The 7,832-nt window shown below is 29.4% G+C and overlaps 1 pseudogene; it reads left to right on the forward strand.

The window, feature by feature from the left end:
- The first annotated feature begins 5,155 nt into the window (after window positions 1-5,155).
- Window positions 5,156-7,266, forward strand: LOC149054879 (uncharacterized; annotated as a pseudogene).
- The last annotated feature ends 566 nt before the right edge of the window (window positions 7,267-7,832 follow it).

Here is a 7,832-nt window from a genome sequence, read left to right on the forward strand (position 1 = left end):
TCGTTGAGATTAATTATGTTGGCGGTCCGATGTCGGCGTCGCCACAAGAAAAGTAACTTATAAAAATTTCGAGTAACTCACAATAGAACGGCGTACGCGTTGAGATTAATTATGTCGGCGGTGCGACGTCGTCGTCGTCACAAGAAAAGTAGCTTAATTATAACATTTTCAAGTAACTCACAGTAGAACGGCGTGAGCGTTGAGATTAATTATGTAATTATATAATTAATTAATTATTTAATTATGTCGGCGGTCCAACGTCGTCGTCGTTACGAGAAAAGTAACTATTATAACAATTTCGAGTTACTCGTAATAATTGATGTGCACGCCGAGTTTCATTATTTCATCGGTCTGACGTCGTCATGGTTATCAGGAATAGTAAGGTATAACAAGTTCGAGTAACTCGTAATTATTTGATATGAGCGCGCACATCAACTTAATACGAGTAACTCTAACTTGTTATACGTTACTTTTCGTGATAACCATAAAGACGTCGGTCCGATGACATAACTGAACTCAGCGCACACATAAACTTATTACGAGTAACTCGAAATTGTTATACGTTACTTTTCTCGTGACGACAACGAAGTTGGACTGCCGACATTATTAATCACTACACTAACGCCGTTCTATTGCTAGTTACTCGAGTTTGTTATACTTGTCGTATACGCCGATCACCGACATACACAAATAAACGAACAAATTAATTATTATAAGCACTTTTATTAAACACTTTGACGTCCAGTGGCGTGTCACACGATCGCCACTTGGCTCTGACACTGGTGGTCAGTGGTAATCGAGTCACACGACTCTTGCCAACTGACCCCTTTTCTGTCTTCACATATTCCTTAAATATAAATTTTACAATCGAAACACTATCGGTAATATCGATATAAAGTTTGATCTAATGTTAGATTATTTTTACTGACTATGCTCAAAATTATACTAATTGTTATTGTTAAAATTTCCTGTTACATATGATTGTTTACTTAACCTGGTTTATAGATTTAATTATAATATGTTTTGTATATTATGCATTATACAATAACACACCCCTATGTAACACAAAATATGTCCTCATATTTTTAAATAATTATTTCAGTTGCGAATGAAATTTACATCATATGGGTTTTGCACATAAAATTAAATAGAAGTTGATGGTCTTCTCCCAAAGAAGTGGTCGTTGAATATAAATGTAGTAGTCTTCGTTCTAGTCCTTAGATTGGTCGAACATTGTTGTTTAATGGTGTTTCGGCGATGGACGATGATTTTTGTTTGAATCGCTTGGTTTATTACTTCGTCACATGCATATTTTAATCATATTACAATTATCAATGCCATGGTTAAAAAATATGCAAACCTATTCAATTCTACACGTAATTATGTTAAATAAAAGTATAAAATCCAAGTCAACAATCAGGTAAAATTAAATATGTGTCAACATAATTAGTAATTACAAATGATAAAATAAAAAAAATATATATAAATTTTCAATAGAAGTTAAATTTTACATTATTCTTGTATATAAATAATAAAATGTTTAAGACGTAAAATAAAGGTGCCATTTAAAAGTTATATGACATAATAATACCTACTTACTTATAAATATGTAATTACAGCAATTTGCTTAGATACACGGCAAAAATTTAACAATTTGTTGAACTGATAGTTTCATATTGAAATGAGAAATATGTTGCAATAAGCCAATAACATAAAGGTATGATAATAACATTTTTGTTCTATTTAAAATTACGAAAGTATAAACATCAATAACAAAACAATTAACACAGGAATGGAAAAAAAACAATGTAGCATTAGAGAAAAATGAATAATATGCAGTTTTGATTATTAAATATTAGATCAATAAAAATATTATTGAGCTATAATCTTACAATATTGATTGTTACGTATGTACTATTATGTAATTATTTATGATATAGGTATGTTAAAAGTTCCATTAGATAATATATATTGGTAAATTGATGAGCTAAATATAACTTATACATTTCTAAAAACCTAATAATTATTATAGACAGAAAAAAAACATAGTTAATACTAATACATCATTGAATTAAAGATAATAAGGTATATTATGCATTAAAAAGATAAAATAAATAAATATAAGATATTATTTTTATTCACACTTTTTTTTTTATTCATAATAATATATTAAGACAATTTTTGAGTAACATTTTTTATTATTTGTTAAATGAATATAATAAGATATTATTAAAATGCAATGCAACACTATTTATACAAACAAATTTAAAATGATCCTAAAACATTGTAGTTTTTCTTTGTATGATGTTCTCAGTTAATATATGCAAATCTAATATAGTACACTGACTATTTGAGCTCAAACTCTAAGATTTTTTGCTTATATTGTAAAATAAAAATTGCTCCTCATTTATATTACGACATTATAATTTTTTTTCTATCTAATGGCTGATGAAAATTAAAATATTTAAACTATTAAATTTGATTTTTTTTTTTGTACGACTAAGCTACAAAAATAACTTTAGCAACTCTAGATTTATATTTTGCATGAGGAATATATAATTAATTATTATTAATCAAATAGGTATCAAAAAAAAAAAAAAATATTAAATACGAACCTTTAAAGTTATGTCACTCACACATGTGAACATTAATGTTGTATTTCTTCAAAACGTAGGTAGGTACCTAATCTCAAAAATACGCAATAATGCGGTATGAATGCACGTCATACACACCAAGTCAAAATATCGCATAAATATATAATAGGTACATACTACATATCAAGTCAAAATATCGAATTTACACTTTGCACAAAAATTCGTATTCGCGAAAATTGTACTAAGGGACAATATACCCAAATAAATACACGTAAAAAAAAAATAAATACTTGAGTCTTGATGAGGTACCAAAACATGAATATATGCACGAAAAAAGCAAAATTTAGTGAACACCCACATAAATGTTGAGTCAAAAATATCGTCTAGATATATAGATTCAACAAGCTGTGGAAAGGTTGAGGTACCAAATCACGCATAAATTCACGTAAATTCAAAAATCCGTGTACACACATGATAAAGGTACACAAATCTTGAATCAAAAATAACGTGTATATATAACACACACACACAAGCAGTGCCAAGGTAGGTTAGGTTGACGATCATGACGTCGAAGGCGTCGGACCGCCGACATAATTAATCTCGGCGCGCACATCAACTTATTACGAGTAACTCGAAGTTATTATAAGTTATACATTTCTCGTAACGACGACGACGTTGGACCGCCGACAATATTAAACTCAACGCGAACGCCGTACTATTACGAGTATTACTATTACTAGTATTATATACTAGTATTACTATTAGTTATTACTATTACTATTACTATTACCTTTACTATTACCAGGGGCGGATTTCCCATTAGGCATTGTAGGCAGCTGCCTAGGGCGGCAAATTTTGTAGTGTTTTATTAAAAAACATCAAACATATAGTACATCGTATATGATATTCAGTATACCAATCTATTTTGGTTCATTATAATTTATAGTCATTACCTATAAATATTATAGTAAACAATTATATAGAAAACAGTTCTTGATAATACTATATATTTTAACACATTGGTATAGTCCGCCCAGAGCCCGCATGGGTCATAATAATATATAAAGCAACAATGGTTTTATTATTCTTATCGGGGATCGAAGTCGCGTGTCGTCGTAATTTCGATAAAAATAAATACTCACACTGCCACACTATATTACTAATTCGACATACGACAATCCTATGTTGTTATTATAAACTCAGAACTGTAACGAATAATGATAATAATAATCAAAAATTTGGTATTAAAAAAATAAAGTTTTTTATTATAAAAATATTGTAAATTGTAGCATTTTACTTAATGCTCCTAACAATGGTTAAAGTTTTATTTTATTATTGATGAATGATGGTCTATAATTAATAAAAATTATCATTGTAGGTTTTTTGGTTTTTATTCAAATTCAGTGAACAACCATTGACATTTTTTTCAAAGTAGGCTAAATAACTTCAGGCGAAAAAAATAGTCTAAAAATTAAAATGGATGTCCACTACTATTGTCTATATATTAAATATTTAGAGTAGGTATTTTGGAGGGGTATTGTAACTTTTCACCTATTATAGGAGCGACAAATTTTTGGTGCCTATAGCCGTAAAAAAGATAAATCCGCCTCTGACTATTAATATTACTATTACTATTGTTATACGCTAATTTTCGGGTAAACCATGACTACGTGTGACCGACGGCATAATTAAACTCAGCGCGTACATCAACTTATTACGGATAACTCGGAATTGATATAGATTATTTTTCTTGTGACGACGACGACATCGGACGGCCGACATAATTATTCTCAACGCGCACGCCATTCTATTGCGAGTTACTAGAACTGTTAATACATTACTTTTATCGCGACGTCAAAGACGATGAACCGTCGACATAATTTAACTCAGCGCACACATAAACTTATTACGAGTAACTCGAAGACTGCACTATGTATTCTCAAGAAAAATAAAAGAAGGATAATTAAATCATGATAAAATTATGTTTTCCTGTTGAAAATGGTTAAAAAAGTTTAAAAATTGTGTCCACAAAAATAAACTAGAGCTATATTTTGAAAATAAAATTGGAAAGGGGCCAAAGGGGGTATTGGCGCCCGCAGGCAAATGATTTTTAAGGATCAAAAAAGAAATTTGGAAAAAATCATAGTCTTGGAGTACACAATCCCACTGTGCAAGAAACTGTTACAAACATTCCAGAAATATACTGTTTTAAGTTCCAATGTTAATATAAGAATGTAAGTGTCACCTGAATATTTTTGTTATGTTCTACAAAAACATGAGTTATGAACATATTTTCATGTTCCAATGTAACATCACAACAAAACGTTTTTTGCGAGCCAACATTAATGGTTTTATAAAAACATATTGTTTTATAAATATTTAGTGTTTCTCAATACGTTACGGTAATGTTTCAGAAAAATACAAACCAATCTGATAATAGACATGGGAATTTTTAACGGTTAAATTTTTAAAAATATACATTGATAAATCAATAACACGACTATATGTATATAGATACGTCTATCATACAGCCACACCGCCTCACCGGTTATCCCCTTCAGTGACCGCGTCATTTTGCGTCATTTGCGAAACGATGAAACGAATGATCCGCTCGCCGCATATTTTTATTATTGTCGATTGACGACGACATAACTCGCTCCAAAAGTCCGATGCGTTTGTGTTTGGATGATCATCTTTGTAGTACGTAATCCGTCGCACATATTTTGTCTCGTGGTCGTTATTATTTTGTGTTGGTTGGTCTAATTTATTGTGTTCTTTCTACTCGTGCGGTGATACCTGTGTCAATTCGTTAAGATTTTTGAATCTATTATAAGCAGTTAAGTACGAGGTTAAGTATGTCGAATATTCCTGATAAAAAGGTAAGTGTTTAAACAAATTAGTACCTATTACTTAATAATATGTTTTAAAAGTACTGTATAATTTTATTATATTGCTAGGTAGGTACCTTCGAGTATAGTTTGTATTTGGGTGATATACAAACTATACTATAACTATATACTATAACTTTATAATTTATATAGTTCTTTTGCCTTTTGGTTGAAAACCTTTGTTTTTTACACTCATTAATACTCTATAATATGTAGATTGCAGTTCAGCAGTTGTTTACCAAACTCCTAAAATTCAAATAATAATCCCCCGATTTTTTTATGTGCGATACAAAACAAAATAACATCTATCAGTTATCACCAAATGTACCTACATTGTACTAAACTCCTTTAAATTCTTTGTAATTTAATGAATGTAAAATTTCAATTAGTTCTAAGTCCAAATGTGTCAGTCACATTATGTGTCTTCAGGAGAAAAAAGTTGTAACATGAACAAACAGTGAAACAACTTGTGTACTAGGTACCTACTTAATTAACGACATTTAAATGCCTAATTTTATTTTTGCAGATGTTTACAAAAAAACAGAAATGGGTAGCTGTCATATTTTCTTTAAGTAAAGATTACAGTGTTGTACCAATTAATTGGCTTTTAGAGACAGAAGTTGAAAATTTATCTAGCAGTAGGTACTATAAAGAATTGTTACTGGCCACCCTTCAGGGTTACTTCAGGGTTCTTGGCCGCATTATCAAATCAAGGTTGTTGGTGGTAACAAGACTTATGGTTAGAGAAATAAAACAATTTTAAATGAATACTTTACTGCAAACACATAGAATTTTTACTGATTTCTTTTACATTTTAATGAATACCAAATTAATACCTAATTCTTGATTATATTTTTATTGTGATAATAGTATGATGGTCAGTTTTATTTATAAACAACTAGTTACTACCTACCTATTTTAAATATAATTATATTACCTAATTACAATATAAAAAAATTATTAATAGTATGTATAGCTGTTTAAGTTAATGATAATGAATATGTAAAGCTCTTTAGGTGCCATGTTATTATAATAAAATCAATTGTTCCTTTACGCTATATACCTACCTAGAATTTGGGAAAATATTAATTTTGTTACTCAGCATTAATAATAACATAATATATTATTGTTAGTTTTTGTAGGTATACTAATGAACTTTTACATAATTATTTTAATATATTTATTTGTATCTTTAATATACAATTTATCTGTTAGGTAATTTCAATAAGGCTTGGTACAAAAGAGTTGAAGTAGAATCAACAGATACTGAAAATGTTTTAATGACTCGTTACTTATGAAAAAAAAGAAACAAAAGACCTACATAGACAGTAGTGACAGTGATTGTGAAGGTATAAACATTATTTTTTATATTTAAGTTTTATTTGGTGTATTATATTATACCTAACTAGTTGTATTTGATTTAATTTAAAGATTCTGATTATACTATCATACCCAATGTTCAAGGGGTATCAATATTAAAAACTTTTCCTGAAGAGTATTTGCAGACGCCTTCAACAAATATTAGTATTTTGTCATCAGGAGTAGACTCCAATTTTTCCAAAGAAAATAGTTATACAGATTTGCATCCCTTAACATTATTTGATTCAGATCCCAATTCAAATAATATAATATCTATGATGCAAAATTCAGATGACATAAATTCATTATTATCAACGACAAGTCAATCTTCAAATTCAGTATCACAGGTAAATATTGATGGGTTTTTATGTTCTTGTCATAAAATGCACTTAAGAGGCCGACCTGGTAGCAAAATTCGGCCGTAAAAACATGGTTTCGTACTTCAAGTTTTCCTCAGCTTTGGGTAGTCGTAGAAACATAATTTTTGCACCAAATTAAACGTGAGAAGTTCTTCTAGATTTTGTCATGTCAAATTTTCGAATTTTTAATTTAAACCGATTATATTTGCATTTGAAATTTAACTAAATTTTTAAATTTTTAAAAAATCATATAAAATTCACAAAAAAAGATATCAAAAATCTGACACGACAAAATCTAGAAGAACTTCTCACGTTTATTTTGGTGCAAAAATTATGTCTCTACGACTACCAAAAGCTGAGGAAAACTTGAAGTACGAAACCATGTTTTAGGTCAAAAAAATATAAATTTACAGCCGGCATGTGCTGCTCTGCTGACTATAGTGGCAGCGTTCAGGAACAGTGTTCTATAAAGGAAAAACATAATTATAATATCATGATCTAATTATTCTTCATATTTCTTTTCATTTATTTTTCTTGAGAATACATAGTGCAGTCTTCATTGTGTTTTCCAAGACTATAATTTTTTCCAAATTTATTTTTTGATTCTTAAAAATCATTTGCCTGTGGGTGCC

Source organism: Diuraphis noxia, unplaced genomic scaffold, assembly GCF_037042655.1.
Source record: "Diuraphis noxia isolate RWA-SAM2 unplaced genomic scaffold, SU_Dnox_SAM2 contig0005, whole genome shotgun sequence".
NCBI classification, from domain to species: Eukaryota; Metazoa; Arthropoda; class Insecta; order Hemiptera; family Aphididae; genus Diuraphis; species Diuraphis noxia.